At 45.4% G+C, this 18018-nt stretch overlaps 1 long non-coding RNA gene across 4 annotated transcripts in view; it reads right to left on the bottom strand.

The window, feature by feature from the left end:
- Positions 1-7329: 7329 nt before the first annotated feature.
- Positions 7330-18018, bottom strand: part of LOC123503042 — a 90026-nt gene continuing 79337 nt past the window's right edge. For all 4 annotated transcript variants that reach the window (XR_006674286.1, XR_006674287.1, XR_006674284.1 and 1 more), the window contains 2 exons: positions 9484-9684; positions 7330-7753 (listed from right to left, as the gene is read on the bottom strand). This is a non-coding gene — a long non-coding RNA (uncharacterized LOC123503042). The remainder of the gene's footprint in view (positions 7754-9483; positions 9685-18018) is intronic.

Genomic DNA, 18018 nt, shown 5'->3' with positions numbered 1-18018 from the left:
TAAACCATGTACGGGCCTGGCACATTAATCGCAAGCACTTATCAGTAGCATATACAACCATTCTGTTGCAAACATCAGAACCACTGTCATACAACAGGAATCGTCGTGATTGTTCACCAGAAGTACTTTTCCATTCGTCTGTAATATTTAGTTCACGCAAATTTGCAGGTTCTTTAGGTAATGTGCCTCGCCTCTGCCAACGGAGATCACGTCGGCATGTATCCAGCTGACCAATGTTGGCACGAACCTCGTCACTTGCAGACTCCAACCCCTGAGCAAGCAACTGGTTTGGTTGACATTTAGTTTCTCTTGCCTGCTGTTTTAGCGTTGCTCTTAATTTTGTTACAGACACTAAGGCTTCGTCAGCTTCATGTTTGTGACCAACAAAGGAGCGGGGATTCTGTAACTGAAACAAAAAAATATAATATAGTTAATTAATAATGGAATGGACATTAACTTAATAAAGAGAATATAATGAAGCCAGTTTTGGTTGAGATTAATTACACCGAGTTCCCTTTAAAACAAGCAAAAATTAAAAGTACATAAGGGGGGTAGTGGCGCCAGGATGTCTCCCCTCCTTGCCGGCTGTTCGTTTGATATCCCGGCAATGTAGATACATGACAATGTAGCAGTTTGTTAAAACCGAAATGAACAAGTTCATGATCAAAAGTGTAAAGGGTAGTATAACCCTAATGAAAATCCTCACATTTACATCTGTAGTTAGGGCTCCCTTGCATTGCTTGATTGTTGACAGCACTGCCATCGTATCCACTCATTCTTTGTTATCTTCTTCACATACATATATCCACGAAAGCACAGTTTTTGGCCACCCTTGTTGTTCTTGATGATCTCCATTGCTCTCGAGAATCTCCACTGATACTGCTATGGGTGAAAGAAATTTAACCACCAAAACAATAACGGATGGTACTTCAAAACATGTTTTGTAATGTATAGTTTGATGTGTTAGTGTCGAATTATATTTCAAATGCTTCACAGTAAACTCTTTAGAAATGCTTAAAGGCTCTTTGTGAAGATATAATTGCCCTGGTGTTTCATTATTATGTTTTATTTCATTAGTGTCCTCTTTTAGATTCTGGTGTTTCATTATTTCATTGAAATTTCATTAGTCTAATAAAATTCTATTTTAGCTTTGGTGAGTTTTTGTCCACCTTCCACATTTTCTGGTGACTTTTGTCCACCTTCCACATTTTCTGGTGACTTTTTGTCCACCTTCCACATTTTCTGGTGACTTTTTGTCCACCTTCCACATTTTCTGGTGAGTTTTTGTCCACCTTCCACATTTTCTGGTGACTTTTTGTCCACCTTCCACATTTTCTGGTGACTTTTTGTCCACCTTCCACATTTTCTGGTGAGTTTTTGTCCACCTTCCACATTTTCTGGTGACTTTTTGTCCACCTTCCACATTTTCTGGTGACTTTTTGTCCACCTTCCACATTTTCTGGTGAGTTTTTGTCCACCTTCCACATTTTCTGGTGACTTTTGTCCACCTTCCACATTTTCTGGTGACTTTTGTCCACCTTCCACATTTTCTGGTGACTTTTGTCCACCTTCCACATTTTCTGTGTGATTTTCTGGTGACTTTTTGTCCACCTTCCACATTTTCTGGTGACTTTTTGTCCACCTTCCACATTTTCTGGTGAGTTTTTGTCCGGTGAGTTTTTGTCTGCGCCCCGTGGCCTCACTTTCCCGGTGTGTGGAGTGTGTTATGTGGTCTCAGTCCTACCTGAAGATCGGTCATAGTTTTAAAGAAAAATTGGATAAGTGTAGATATGAGCAGTGAGCTCACTCCATAATGGGGAAGACTGGCTGGGTGACCAGTAGGCTACCGAGGTGAATCACACACACACACACACACACACACACACACACACACACACACACACACACACACACACACACACACACAATATGAATATAAGGATGGAAATAACTGTGTTCCAAATACAATACGAATGGATGTATAAAAAAATAAGGTATTTCGTATATAAGATAAAATATTGTTAGCTCCATTCGCGCGGCAACACTCAGTACTGTTCAAGGTGCTGCCTGCCTGCGAGACAAAGTGGGAGAGAAGGTCACATGTCATGGTGGTAGATACCTATCTCACACACACACACACACACACACACACACACACACACACACACACACACACACACACACACACACACACACACAGAGAGAGAGAGAGAGAGAGAGAGAGAGAGAGAATCATTACAGCAACAATAAAACAGTAATAATGATATTAATAACAATGAGAGAGAGAGAGAGAGAGAGAGAGAGAGAGAGAGAGAGAGAGAGAGAGCAGATATGGGAGAAGAAGGGAGAGAGCGATAAATGGATTAGAGGGATGGGTCAGGTCACACACCTGACCGTTCAAATTCTGGGTGAAACGTGGCAGTGCTGGAATGCCTACTGTTCCCTACGAAGCCCAGCCAGAAAACCACGTTTAGATTTGGAGCACTATAAGTTAGAGAGAAGAGACTCAATATCACCAAGGATTATTTCCAAATCTCCAATATTACTGTGATATATCTGGTGGGGCTCATGAAAGTTAGGAACTAGTGTAGTTCCTGATACAAAGGAGCAACAAAAATACTTGCCACTGTCTCAGCATTATTAAGAACCCTGCTGTCATCCAGCTTCAAAGGACCAATCCTTGGTAAATACCCACTTTCATTATTAGTAGTGAAGTTCTTTACCAGAGATGCTTCATACTCTGCTTGTGGTCAAGGCATCTGAATTGAGGATTAGCTACATGGAAACAGCTTAGTGCATCATTACTTTCCAGAGAATAATGAGAAAATGAGAATGTACGCTTTTATAATTGGTCCACAAGGACTCCCTGGTCTATATAAGTACATGAGGAGGATTAACTTTATATTCAGAATGTTCATGTACTTGCACTATTGGGATGAATTTATCCACTAGGGGTGTTAATATGTTGCAGAGCCTGGAGGACAAAGTATTCATATCTAGATAATGAAACTCAAAGTCCTAATCCATAGAAGCCAAAAATGTCTGGAGACATTAGAATAGTTTCCCCTGTGCCAAAGTCTGCACTCTTGAGCTCACTCAGGAGAATTATCCTGAAAAATATAACTGCAAGAAACTGTTACAAAGAGAGAGTTTGTTGTACAGTCTTGGAGCGGCAGAACTGAAAGCACACAGTCTGACATTTGAGGAGCAGCATGGCTCATGAAGTGTGATTCCAGAAATGGCTTGACGAGTATTGATGCCTTCACCACCGGGCTGCATCACATGTAATGATTCTCTCAGTGTGGTGGACGATTGGTGATTAAAGCTTAGTGTGTCAAGACACACATTTTGAATATAATCCTGGCTTTTAATGGCAACCAGTGAAGCTCCATCAAAATAGAGAGTGATTTTGTCTTGTGGTGGAATTCCTTTATTTAACACCATCAGTAATTTTCTTAATTGGAGCTTTGGCAGGTTATTGTAGATTGATTTGCAATAATCCACTCGATATGATATTGTTACTCACCAATTTCTTGGTTGAATCTTATCCAGGTATTTCTTGATAAAAGCAATATTTCTGAAGTGATATCCAGCAATCCACTCGACCTTATTTATCTGACATTTTAATGCCAAAATGGAATCCAGCAACACTCCCAAGTCACTAACACTTTCAGCAATGTGAATTTCACTGCCAGTTATAGTTATGTTAACGTCCCTGAATCCTTTAGATTATCTTTCTTTTACAAGCACGAATTTGGACTTATCATTTAATTTCAATTGCTTATAACACATCTGATTCTTAACTGAATTTATAACACTGTTTATCTTAGCACTAGTAGCTATTTTGAATTTTTGTGATGGAAAAGTGGAAGCTGGTGTCATCAGCAAATAACTTAGATCTAACACCCTGTTATTTTTAATGTAAGAGGCAGAGTATGGCTCTTTAGTAGGCCTATCTTACCCAAGAAAAATAGACCTGTGCAACATTTATTAATAATCATCTAAGTTTTTACTTTCTAACTTTTGTCCTTCCTTCCAGAAATGACCTGACATTGCCTTCCTGATCCCTGGTGGTGAGGTCGTTGGTGGAGGTCAAGTCACAATGCCACAGTGAAGACGCTAACTTGGAGAACAGCCATTAGTCCCGGTGACTCGGACCAGATCATTCTTCACTGTCTGAAGATGCCTGGAAACCATCATGTGAGGTGCTGTTTGTCCAGTGGAAGAGGAAGAGGAAGATCAGAAGAGGAAGACTGGAAGAGAAGAAAGGGAACTAGATGAAGAGAAGAAGATAAACTAAGGAAAAATGTTATTGTAGTTTTGTAAGATTCTCTTTGTAACTTTCTTTCTCTCTCTGTTTTGATTTGTAATGCACAGATGCACAGGACACTCTCACTCTCTCTCTCTCTCTCTCTCTCTCTCTCTCTCTCTCTCTCTCTCTCTCTCTCTCTCTCTCTCTCTCTCTCTCTCTCTCTCTCTCTCTCTCTCTCTCTCTCTCTCTCTCTCTCTCTCTCTCTCTCTCTCTCTCTCTCTCTCTCTCTCTCTATCTGGTGCAGAGTTATTTGGATCTTGGCTCATTTGGACCTGTTAGTGGCTTATTTAACCAATTAGGTGTTGATAAAAGTGTGTGTGTGTGTGTGTGTGTGTACATGCTTGAGTGCATTTGATTGCATGTGTCTTTTTCAAATACAGCTAGGAGGAAGGCACCAAGGAACATGTTGAGCATTCAGCACAGTGTTTACATGGAGAGTATGAGCAAAACAAAACACCCAAAATAAAAAGAGGATTGCACAATTATGCAGAACAGTCAAAGAAGGTCCGAATCAGCCACTAATCTTGTTTGAATAAGCCAAGAACCAAATAAGCCTGCATTCCTTTCATCCACCTCTCTTCCTCATCCTCCTATTCTGCCTTCCTCATCCTCCTCTTTCTTCTTCCTCTTAGCCTCCCTCCCTCATCTTTCTCTCTCCTTATTAGTCTGCCTTCCTCATCCTCCTCTTTCTTCTTCCTCATAGCCTGCCTCCTTCATCCTCCTCTCTCTTCTTCCTCTTAGCATGCCTCCCTCATCCTCCTCTCTTCTTCTTCTTAGCCTGCCTCCCTCATCCTCCTCTCTTCTTCTTCCTCTTAGCCTGCTTCCTTCATCCTCCTCTCTTCTTCTTCCTTTAGCCTGCCTCCCTCATCCTCCTCTCCTCTTCTTCCTCTTAGCCTGCCTCCCTCATCGTCCTCTTTCTTCTTCTTCCTCCTCCTCATAGCCTCCCTCCATCCTCCTCGTCTCTCTTCTTCCTCTTAGCCTGCCTTCATCCTCCTCCTTTCTCTTTTTCGTAGCCTGCCTTCTTCATCCTCCTCTCTCTTCTTCCTCTTAGCCTGTCTCCCTTCATCCCTCCTCTCTCTTCTTCCTCTTAGCCTGCCTCCTTTCATCCTCCTCTCTCTTCTTCTGCCTCCTTTCATCCTCCTCTCTCTTCTTCCTCTTAGCCTGTCTCCCTTCATCCCTCCTCTCTCTTCTTCTTCTTCCTCTTAGCCTGCCTCCTTTCATCCTCCTCTCTCTTCTTCTGCCTCCTTTCATCCTCCTCTCTCTTCTTCTTCCTCCCTCATCCTCCACTCTCTTCTTCCTCTTAGCCTGCCTCCTCATCCTCCACTCTCTTCTTCCTCTTAGCCTGCCTCCCTCATCCTCCACTCTCTTCTTCCTCTTAGCCTGCCTCCCTCATCCTCCACTCTCTTCTTCCTCTTAGCCTGCCTCCCTCATCCTCCACTCTCTTCTTCCTCTTAGCCTGCCTCCCTCATCCTCCACTCTCTTCTTCCTCTTAGCCTGCCTCCCTCATCCTCCACTCTCTTCTTCCTCTTAGCCTGCCTCCCTCATCCTCCACTCTCTTCTTCCTCTTAGCCTGCCTCCCTCATCCTCTGCTCTCCTCTTAGCCTGCCTCCTCATCCTCCGCTCTCCTCTTCCTCTTAGCCTGCCTCCCTCATCCTCCGCTCTCTTCTTCCTCTTAGCCTGCCTCCCTCATCCTCCGCTCTCTTCTTCCTCTTAGCCTGCCTCCCTCATCCTCTGCTCTCTTCTTCCTCTTAGCCTGCCTCCCTCATCCTCCGCTCTCTTCTTCGCCTGACTCCCTCATCCTCCGCTCTCTTCTTCCTCTTAGCCTGCCACCCTCATCCTCCGCTCTCTTCTTCCTCTTAGCCTGCCTCCCTCATCCTCTGCTCTCTTCTTCCTCTTAGCCTGCCTCCCTCATCCTCCGCTCTCTTCTTCCTCTTAGCCTGCCTCCCTCATCCTCCGCTCTCTTCTTCCTCTTAGCCTGCCACCCTCATCCTCCGCTCTCTTCTTCCTCTTAGCCTGCCTCCCTCATCCTCCGCTCTCCTCTTCTTAGCCTGCCTCCCTCATCCTCCGCTCTCCTCTTCCTCCTCTTAGCCTGCCTCCCTCATCCTCCACTCTCCTCTTCCTCTTAGCCTGCCTCCCTCATCCTCCGCTCTCTTCTTCCTCTTAGCCTGCCTCCCTTCATCCTTCTCTTTTTCTACTAACTCTTAGCCTGTCTCCCTTCATCCTCCTCTCTCTTCTTCCTCATGTTTCAGCCTTTTTTTCCCAGCTCCTGTTTGCCTCCCTCCTCTTAATTTCATAATCTTCCCTCTTCCTGTTTTAGCCTCATCTTCCTCCTTTCTCCTGCTCCTCTAATCCCATATATTTTTTTCTTCTTCCTCTTCCTCATTCTTTATCTAATCCCCCATATGTTTTCCTCCTTTTCCCCCCTCTATATCTACAATTCAGTTAAAGGAAATACAAAAATCTGTATTTGCTTTGTATTTTATTATTTTATTATTTACACAGAGAGAGAGAGAGAGAGAGAAAAAAATTATTGTATGATGGGGGTGTGACTGGAGAACTATTGTGTGTGGGAGGGTGGGCCAAGGCTGTGGGGTGTGACTGGTGAATCATTGTGCGTGTGTGTTGGGGGAAGGGAGATGCTGTGAGGTATGACTGTGGAGAATCCTTGTGTGTGGGGGGTGAGACTGTGTGGTGTGACTGTTGAGAATTATTGTGTGTTGGGGGAGGCTGTGGGGTGTGACTGGTGAATTATTGTGTGTGGGGTGCTTTGGTGTGACTGGAGAATTATTGTGTGTGTGAGGGGGGGAGATGCTGTGAGGTATGACTGTGGAGAATCCTTGTGTGTGGGAGGGTGCTTGTGGAGGTTGACTGGAGAATCCTTGTGTGTGTGTGTGTCAGGGGTGGGGTGTGGCTGTGGGTTGTGACTGGAGAGTTATTGTGTGTGTGTGGTGGGGGTGAGGCTGTGTGGTGTGACTTGATAATTATTGTGTGGGGGGGGGGTGATTGTGGAGAATTATTGTGTGTTGGGGCTGGCCCTGTGGGGGTTGACTGGAGAATTATTATAGGGGGGGTATCTATGGGGTGTGACTGGGTTTGTCAACAATGTGGGGCTGTGGGCTGAGAGGGAGTGAGGTTAATTTCTTATGTTGCTATTGATTTATCTTGTTAATAATTCTTTTTGTCGTTTTCTTCCTCTTATCTTTTCTTCCTCCTTCTCTTACCTTTATCTTTTGTCCTTTTATACTCCTATCCTGCTCTTCCTTTTCTGCAATAGATAGGATGCAATTAATATAGAAATGTACTTTGTTGGGTGTTACTGTGGGTTTGACATTGTGGGCAGAGAGAGAGAGAGAGACTTATCTGCTCTTCTTTCGCTTCATCTTTTACTCTTCGTCCTATCATCATCTTCCTAGTCTGCTCCTTTTCTTCTCTCTCCTCATTCTGCAATAACAGGAAGCAATATAACACAAGAAAATGTTAACAGACCTAAAGGGAACAAAAATAAATAAAAAGCTAAATAACATGCTCTTAAAATACCATTAAATACCAAAGTTAATTCGATTTAGCGAAGAAAGAATGCGTGGAAACTGAATTCTGAACGTTGGAGGCTGTGTTGGTCAGCTGCCGGGCGTTTATTTATGGAGAAGAGAGTTATCGGAGTAATTAAGTGGTGGTGGTTCCCCGCAGTGTTCAGGGAAGGCGGGGGTTGGTGGGAAGGGAAAATGGAAGGAGGGAAGGAAAGGAAGGAAGGAATAAAGGTAAAGGGAATGAAAGGAAGGAAGGAATAAAGGAAAAGGGAATGAAAGGAAGGACAAAAGAAAGGAGACAAGGAGAGGAAGGGAGGAGAGAGAAGAAAAGGACGACTAAAGTAAAGAGGAAAGACGGAAAGGAAGGATTAAAGGGAGAGAAGCGAAAAATGTAAAGGAGTGGAAGGGGAAAAATGGAGGAAGAAAAAGAGTAAATGAGAAAGGAGGGAAGGTAAGGAAAACAGGATGGATGCTGAGACGGGAAGGAAGGAGAGAAGGATATAAAAGTGAAAGGAAAAACAATCAAGAAGGGAAAAATACCAGGGAGAAGATGAGGAAAGAAGAAACAGTAAATTATAAAAGAGGAAAGGTAAGGAAAGCAGAAAGGATGGAATGGACGATGAGAGAGAAGAGAAGCAAGATGATGCAAGGAACAAGAAAAGAATGTGGAAAGAAGAGAGGAAGGGTGGAAAGAAGGAAGACAAGACAAAGAATAAAGGCCAGGACGAAGAAAAGAAGAAAAAAAAAAAGAAACACCTACAACTTATAATAATATTAGTACTGGCTAAATAATTTTAAAGTATGGAGATGACAAAACAAACCTCATACAAACATTTCCCTGCTCAATGATGACAAAGTGACCACACATATAAAACAAATAAATAAACACAAAAACACACACACAAACCACAAAACTGACAAAACAAAGCTCGCATTCCCTTCTTTCATCCCTTGCAAGCAACATTTGTCTGCTCAATAACAAACAATCTCAAGAATAAAAAAAAAAAAAAACATTAAAACACGAAACACAAGAGGTGGTGGCATAGTGGATAAGGTGGTGAGCGTGGGATCGGGCAGACGTCCACGTGTAGGTTCGAATCCCACCACGTACAGCCTTAAAACACTCTGCCATTTGTCGAGTAGGTTTAAAGTTACCTACATGTCACCATGATGCCCAGGTTGTAGGTGGTTACACTCAAGATGAGCTTGGGCGGTGATATGGGCCCTAATACCCTATATACCCTAATATGGGTACCACTATAAATAAAATTGCCTGCGCCACTAATGGGCGGAAGCTAAACAGCGCTTCCCATACACTCTTCAAGTGTGCCTACAGGCGCTATAGGCCTTACCGTAAAAAAAAAAAAAAAAAAAAATACACCTCATATTCCCTCCTCTGTCTCCTTGCAAACAATATTTCCTTGCTGAACAAACAAATCTCACGAATAAAAAAATAAAAGACAACAGAACACACATGAAGCACACACCACACAGTAGCTACACACCAGCACGCACGCACGCACACGCACACGCACACGCACTAGCACGCACGCGCGCGCACACACCACCACGCACGCGCACACACGCCAGCACGCACGCACGCGCGCACACACACACACACACACACACACTCACTTGTCTCACCTTTAGAAGCGACACAAGATGGTTAAAGGTCAGTGGACAATAAGCAGAGCGGAATCAACAAAAGCCTCAGAGGTTCCTAATATTAAGACGGTGGCTGCGCTGTGTCTATAATGCAACGCGCGTCCCGCCTCGCTGCCTCTGAACCAATGCACAGCTGACCCCGCGCCTCCCCGCTGCCACGAGCTGACTTTTGACTCGCATCTGCCCGGGAAGTGAATGAAGAGGCTGATTGCTGCTTGATATAAAAGATAGTAAAGGTGATACATACACGTATATAAACGTTGCTGATAGTTTTGGCTTATATTTGCATGTTTATGAGCTCACACACACACACACACACACACACACACACCATGGGGGACGAGTCAGACGGAGTAAATCTCATAAAATTAACCGAAGCTGATGACATGGTGACCGATGAGGAGGAGGAGGAGGGGACAAAGGGAGTGAGGGATAAGAGAGGGGAAAACATTAATATCGTCATCAATATATTTAATCAAGTTGCGAGGAAGGCAAATGTGTTTACCGAGATTTAGACTGACGAGATGAGGGAGGAGGGGTGAAAGGAGAGGGACGGGGAGGAGAGGGGCGAGGTGACGGGTGGGGAGGGATAAGACGGAATGCAAAGGGATATGGAAGGAAGGGAAGGGAAATAATGGGGTGGGATGGGACAGGACTGAGCAAGGAAGGGAAGAACGAGGATAGGAAAAAAATAGACAGGGAAAGGAAAGGATGAGATGAAATAAGGAAGGAAGAGGAAAGATAAATAATGGAAATCTTGTTAATCTGTCACTAGAAACCAGAAAAACACCTTTTAAAAACCGATGTGCAGCTTCAACTAGAGTATTTTGATAGCAGAGATGTGACCATAATAGAAATGTTGTTCATCTGTCACTAGAAAAAAATAATAAATAAATAAAAAACCCGCATGTAGTTTCAACTAGAATTTTTTGAAAGTAGTGATGGACGAAATAGAAATCTTGTTAACTTCTCACTAGAAACGAAGAAAAAAAAAAAAAAAACAATGAATAGCTTCAACAAGAGCCCGTTAATAGTAGAGATGGTCATAATAGAAATCTCGTTAACCTGTCACTAGAAACCAAGGAAAAAAAAAATCACCTGTAAAAACCAATGTGTCTTCAACTAGAGCCTTTTGAAAATAGTGATGGCCTTAATAGAAATCTCGTTAACCTGTCACTATAAAACCAAGGAAAAAAAAAACCATTAAATACCTTCTTTGGCCCATAAATTCCTGTGAAAAAGTCCACGGTGAAAAGAAATACAAAACAAAAAACCGTGTGTAGTCTCAACAAGAGCCCTTACAGTAGAAAGCGGAGATGTTGCCGGCAGCGTTTCAGAGTGTGGCTATTATTAGAGGCACACATTTCTACCCAAACACAACAACACGTGTCCTGTCTACTCTTAAACCAATATCCTCACTCCCTACCATCCCTTCATTCTCACAGCCACCCTTACAGTAATCCCTCTCCCTCTCCCTCTCCCCTCACTGGTTACTCTTACCCCTTACTCCCTCCTCATCCCTCTACCCAGTGTCAACAGTTATGGGAGAGGACGGGGAGGAGGGAAAGAGGGGAGGAAGGGAAGGGGAACGGGGAGTAATGGCCCCAGCTCACCTCATGAAAAGTTAATAAACCAACCCTAATGAAATCACTGCCAGGACAAGTGTGTGTGTGTGTGTGTGTGTGTGTGTGTGTGTGTGTGTGTGTGTGTGTGTGTGTGTGTGTGTGTGTTTCACGTCGTAAGTTAATGATACGTAAAATCTCTCTCTCTCTCTCTCTCTCTCTCTCTCTCTCTCTCTCTCATCGTTTCCATCTTTTTTTTTATTCTCTTCCATCCTTCCTTCTCCTTTTACTCCTCTCCTTTCCATCCAGCTCTCCTATCTATCAAACAACCCTCCATCCCATCCCATCTCATCCACATCCATCCTTCCCATCCTACCATCCTCCTTCCCTCGTCAGGGTGTCGCTCAGTCCCAGACAGCGGCGGCAGGCAACTCAGGACCCCGCGACAGTCTGAGGCTCACTGGCTTATCCTCAATACCCTTTTATTAAATTCTCGTCGTGATCGCCCGCGTTAAATGATGATAAATCAGTCCATACTGTCGATTTGCATTGATTACTTCAGCCAGGGGAAGGAGATGGGGTGAGATGGGATGTGAGAGGAGAGGAGAGGAGAGGAAAAGAGTGAGTGTGTGTAGTGGGTGAGAGAGAAGAGGAGAGTAAGGAATGGAGAGATGTGAGAGGAGAGGAGAGGAGAGGAGAGGTGTGTGTGTGTGTGTGTGTGTGTGTGTGTGTGTGTGTGTGTGTGTGTGGGTGTGAGAGAGAAGAGGAGAGGAGGGACTGTGTGTTGTGGTGACGCGATTGAAAGAGAAGAGTAAGGAATGAAGAGGAGAGAGAGAGAGAGAGAGAGAGAGAGAGAGAGAGAGAGAGAGAGAGAGAGAGAGAGAGAGAGAGAGAGAGAGAGAGAGAGAGAGAGAGAGAGAGAGAGAGAGAGTGTGTGTAATTCACCTCGGTCGCTTGCTGGTCACCCAACCAGTCTTCCCCATTACGGAGCGAGCTCAGAGCTCATAGACCGATCTTCGGGTAGGACTGAGACCACAACACACTCCACACACCGGGAAAGCGAGGCCACAACCCCTCGAGTTACATCCCGTACCTATTTACTGCTAGGTGAACAGGGGCCACACATTAAGAGGCTTGCCCATTTGCCTCGCCGCTTCCTGGGACTCGAACCCGGGCCTCTCGATTGTGAGTCGAGCGTGCGTGTGTGTGTGTGTGTGTGTGTGTGTGTGTGTGTGTGTGTGTGTGTGTGTGTGTGTGTGTGTGTGTGTGTGTGTGTCATGTAAAATAAGCACGTAGATAGAGAACAACGCACAAGCCACACGTGTTCCTGGCAGAGAAAAGAAAATGAAGTGGGGAAAAAAGTGAAAAATGCGTTCATGACATTCTCTATGAAATAGGAAAAAGATATGGGAAAGTAAGAAGAGAAAAATAGAGAAAAAAGAGCAATGATAGAAAAAAAAAAAGAAATGTCAAACGCAGGAGGAGGAGGAGGAGGAGGAGGACGACAAGACCACTCCAACAAACCGGTAATGGCGCCTAAGGGAACAATTGGTTTCTCATATTGATCGTGTCAATTGAATTATGTTCCCAAGCTCATTAAGAAACACCACTCGCTCTTCGGAGGGGAGACACGCCCCCCCAACACCCCCACACCCACTGACGCCCAATCCCACCCCACCCAGCCCACCTCCCTTCCTCCTTCCCATCCATCACCACACCCACCACCACCACCACCACCCGCCACCACCACTGCCTGCCCCCGACTGACACTAAGGGTTTGTTGTCTTGTTAATCTAATCACCAATACCCTGGGAACATGTAGAGGAGGAGGAGGAGGAGGAGGAGGAGGAGGAGGAGGTGAGAGGATTTACCATGTTTTTCTCCTTTTAGCGATTTTTGGTGTGTGTGTGTGTGTGTGTGTGTGTGTGTGTGTGTGTGTGTGTGTGTGTGTGTGTGTGTGTGTGTGTGATCTAGATTTTATCGTTTTGTTTGATGGAGGTGCCACTTGTGTCTCTGTCTGTCTCTCTCTCTCTCTCTCTCTCTCTCTCTCTCTCTCTCAGTACCTTCCCATTCTTTTCTCTTCCTTTTCCTTCCTACCATTCCCTATCCACATCTCCCATCCTTTCCTTTCTTATAATCATTTCTTCCTTTCTTTCTCAGCCTCCCAGCACCGTTCCCAGCCTCTCTCATCCCTTCCCATCCTCTTCCATTCCCTCCCATCCCTTCCCATCCTCTCCCATTTCTTCCCATCTTCTCCCATGCCTTCCAAGCCTCCTAGCACCCTTCTCATCCTCTCCCATCCCATCCCTTCGTAGTTCCAGCATTAGTAAGCATTGTGCAGCGCCTCGCTCAGTCAATGAGACGGAACCTTCCCCTTTCCACCACCAGATGATAAATAATAATATTCATACGCTCGTCACACTCTTGTCGATAATCGCCTTCTTGTACCACTTCCTCCCCACCCTCTCTCTCTCTCTCTCTCTCTCTCTCTCTCTCTCTGGGAAAATAAAGTTTAAGTAGAAGTAGTAGAAGTATTAGTAAAAGTATTAGTAGGAAAAGAAGAATAAGAATTAGAAGTAAAGGAAGAAGAAGGAAGTTAGAGGGGGAATATGAGAGGGAGGATCATAGAGAGAGAGAAAAAAAAAAAAGAGGGAGAAACAGAAGCGTTGTTATTTATTGTGTGCAGACAGATATGCACAAGAAAAAAATGTTATATATGCAGAAATACAGATGAACACACACACACGGGAAGGGAGGAGGGTGTGTGTGTGTGTGTGTGTGTGTGTGTGTGTTTGTCTCACTGTTTGATCTGCATCAGTCTCTGACGAGACAGCCAGACGTTACCCTACGGAACGAGCTCAAGAGCTTATTATTTCCGATCTTCGGATAGGCCTGAGACCAGGCACACACCACACACTGGGACAACAAGGTCACAACTCCTCGATTTACATCCCGTACCTACTCACTGCTAGGTGAACAGCACCTACACGTGAAAGGAGACACCCAAATATCTCCACCCGGCCGGGGAATCGAACCCCGATCCTCTGGCTTGTGAAGCCAGCGCTCTAACCACTGAGCTACACACACACACACACCACTCCTCCTCCTCCTCCCTTCCCTCCAGCCACCCACACACATCCAGACAAATTTAAACAAACAGATAAGCAGATACGAGAATTATTACACTGACCATACACAAAAAGATACACATAACTCATTACCCCACAAGTATTCACCACACACAAGCATTCACCACACACAAGCATTCACCACACACAAGCATTCCTCCATACCATCACTTACTTCCCCTTTCCCCTCCCCTCCTCTCGCCTCTCCTCCTCATATTCCGTTCTCTCCTCTTCCTCCATTACATCTCCCGAGAAACAAAATGTCACAGACAGTTCTCCTTGTTCTCCTTCTCCTCCTCCTTCCTATTCCCTTTCCTCTCCATAATTCTTCCCCCCTTCCTCTTCTTCTCTTTTTCCCGTGATCTCCTCCATACTCCTTCCCCTTCTCTTTCCCTTCCCATTCCCCTTCCCTTCTTCACTTTCTTCTCCATCTCCTCTTCTCCTCGTTCCCCTTCCCCTTCCCCTTCTCCTTCTGCTTCTCCTTCTCTTTCCAATTTCCCTTCCTTTCTTCCCCTCCTTCCATACTCCTTCCCCCCCAACACCAAGAAGTGGTGTAGTCCCCGTTAGTGAGTCAAGGCTCGTATTCTCAAAGACTTCCGCGCTTCACCTCCACTATTTCAAAAGGCTTTATCGAAACTAACACGAGTTTTTCAGTGTTTTTATGGTTCTAGAAACAAATTGAGAAGATTTCTACATTATTAACTGGAAAACACACTTAAAAATCCCGTTAATCATCTGTATGGCTTTGGAAAACAATCTTGGTGAGAGCAGAACGTTTATAAGCAAATTTGTATGGTTCTAGAGGCATTGTTACAAGATTTCTATATTATTAACTGGAGAAACACTCTTGGACACCCCGCTAATCATCTCTGTGGCCTTGGGAAGCAGTCATGGTGAAAGAGCAAAGCGTTTCTGAATACGGAGTGGTGTAGCCTGCGCGGCGTCAACAGAGAGGCCACGTGGGCAAGTATCAACACCATTGTTCCATTTCGCGCGGCAGACACCGTGACGAGAGCACGAGTCCATTTGTCAGGAGGAGGAGGAGGAGGAGGAAGAGGAGATTTTGGGTTGGTGGAAAGTTGGAAGACGAGAATGAAATGGAGGAGGAGCGGAGGAAGAGACTAGAAAGGAGGAGGAGGAGGAGGAGGAGGAGGAGGAGGAGGAGGAGGAGGAGGAAGAAGAAGAAAAAGAAGAACAAGAACAATAATAAGATGATGATGAAGATGAAGATGAATAATAATAATAATAATAAGAAGAAGAAGAAGAAGGAGAAGGAGGAGGAGGAGGAGGAGGAGGAGGAGGAGGAGGAGGAGGAGGAGGAGGAGGAGGAGGAGGAGGAGAAGAAGGAGGAGGAGGAGGATATGGGAAGAGGAAAAGGAAGACATATAAAGAAGAGTAGGAGAATATAAGAAGGAAACGAGAAAGAGGACGGGGACATGAGAAGAAGAGGAAGAAGAGGGAGGAGGAGGAAGAGGAGGAGGAGAAAGAGAACGAGGAGGAAAACGACAAAGTGAAGAAGAGGGAAACAAGAGGGGGTTACGAAGGATAAGATTAGAGGGAGGAGGAGGAGGAGGAGGAGGAGGAGGAGGAGGAGGAGGAGGAGGAGGAGGAGGAGGAGGAGGGGGAGGAGGACTGTGGTTATGGGAGGAGGAGGTTAAAAGGAAAGACCGGGAGTTGACAGGGGAGAAAGAGGCAATGGAGAACAAAGAGAGGAAGGATGAAAGAGAGAGAAGAAAGGAGAAAATCTGGAATGAAAATAGGAAAAACGAAAAACAAAAAAAAAACAAATGCAGAAGAAAAATTGGAGGAAAAGTAAACAAGTAAATATAAGAAAAAGAAAGAAAAGAACAAGAAAAGGAAAGATAAAATAGAAATTGAGGAAAACATGAAGAGAGGAAGAAGATAAAAGAAGAAAGGAAGGCAAAGAGAAGTTGGCAGGTCAGGGTACGAGATGAAAGAGAAGAGGAGGAGGAGGAGGAGGAGGAGGAGGAGGAGGAGGAGGAGGAGGAGGAGGAGGAGGAGGAGGAGGAAGAGGATAAATGTAATGAGAGAGAGAGAGAGAGAGAGAGAGAGAGAGAGAGAGAGAGAGAGAGAGAGAGAGAGAGAGAGACCGCAAACTTCCCTTCTCCTCCCCACTATCTCTCTCTCTCTCTCTCTCTCTCTCTCTCTCTCCTCTGCATCTTGGCTAAAACAGTTATCATTTCTTATTTCCTTTATTTTGGCATCATTCCAGTTTCCTCTCTCTCTCTGTCTCTGTCTCTCTCTCTCTCTCTCTCTCTCTCTCTCTCTCTCTCTCTCTCTCTCTCTCTCTCTCTCATTCCGGTGTTGATGTAGTAATTGTCCCGGGCGGCCATTACCGGGATCCTCCCCAAGAGTTTTCACACCAGTACCCACATGAAGAGATGCGCGGGGCTTCCGAGACGTGCTGGAGCCGTGCTAAGGGACTGCTAAGGACGTGCATGGGGCGTGCTAAGGCTGTACTGGGTCGTGTGGGGGAGTGCTAAGGGCGTGGGGCAAGGTGTGTTACGGGGGTGGAAGGTGTGTTACGGAGGGGAGGGGATGCCGTATTAAGGGCGTGTTGGAGGCGTGCTAAGGGCGTGTGGGTGGTGTGCTAAGGGCGTGTGGGTGGTGTGCTAAGGGTGTGTGGAGGGCGTGCTGAGGACGTGTGGGGCGTGCTGAGGGTGCGTGGGTGGCGTGCTGAGGGTGTGTGGGTGGCGTGCTGAGGCTGTGTGGAGGGCGTGCTGAGGGCGTGTGGGGGCGTGTGACCGACCCGACCCATGTTAGTGTTCTGTTTTCTCTCTACCTCTCATTTTCCCTCCATCTCCCATTTTCTCTCGCCATCTCCCATTTTCTCTCCTCACTTCCCATTTTCTTTCTTCCGTTTGGGTAGGTCTGGTCTGGTCTGGTCTGGTCTGGGTGTGGCTGAGTTTTTTCCTTCTCTGTTTTTTCGTCTTCTCATTCCTTCCTTTAATTCTACTCCTCCATTTCACTATTTTCTCCTCTTTATCTATTCATTCCCCCTTCTCTACCTTCTACTTTTCCCTCTTCCTCATTCCTCCCCAATGTCAAACCTCCGTATCACCATTTTCCTCCTTTCTTTTCATTCATCAACACTAGTATCTTCTGTTTTCCCTCCTCCTCCTCTTCTTCCTCCTCCTCCTCTTCTTCCTTCTCCTCCTACTTCTTCTCCCCTCTTTCAAACTTCCATATCATCATTTTCCTCCTTTTCATTCCCCTACTCTAAAATCTGTTTCCCCTCCCTCCTCCTCCTCCTCCTCCTCCTCCTCCCCATTTTAAACCTCCACATCACCATTTTCCTCCTTTCTTTTCCATTCCCCTTTAGTATCTTCTGTTTCTCCTCCTTCCTCCTCCTCCTCCTCCTCCTCCTTGCTGGGTTGCCCTCTTCCTGTTCTCGCCTGGCCCCTCCCTTCGTTTTCTTTTAGCTTCGCGTCATTGAATCTTGGCGAGAGTGATCGATAAAACTGCCTTTGTGTGACGTTACGTTGCGGGAAATAGCACGAGGGAGAGACGCTGACACACCAACAACGCCGTGTGTGTGTGTGTGTGTGTGTGTGTGTGTGTGTGTGTGTGTGTGTGTGTGTGTGTGTGTACTTCTGACTTGCCACTTATCTTTTTATAACATTTTTGGTTCAGTTTAGCAAAAAAAATCATGGCAGAGAGAGAGAGAGAGAGAGAGAGAGAGAGAGAGAGAGAGAGAGAGAGAGAGAGAGAGAGAGAGAGAGAGAGAGAGAGAGAGAGAGAGAGAGAGAGAGAGAGAGAGAGAGAGAGAGAGAGAGAGAGAGAGAGAGAGAGAGAGAGAGAGA

The sequence above is a fragment of the Portunus trituberculatus genome, chromosome 13, assembly GCF_017591435.1.
Source record: "Portunus trituberculatus isolate SZX2019 chromosome 13, ASM1759143v1, whole genome shotgun sequence".
NCBI classification, from domain to species: domain Eukaryota; kingdom Metazoa; phylum Arthropoda; class Malacostraca; order Decapoda; family Portunidae; genus Portunus; species Portunus trituberculatus.
The sequence above is the reverse complement of the archived record's forward strand: the minus strand, read 5'-3'. Positions and strand labels throughout refer to the sequence as shown.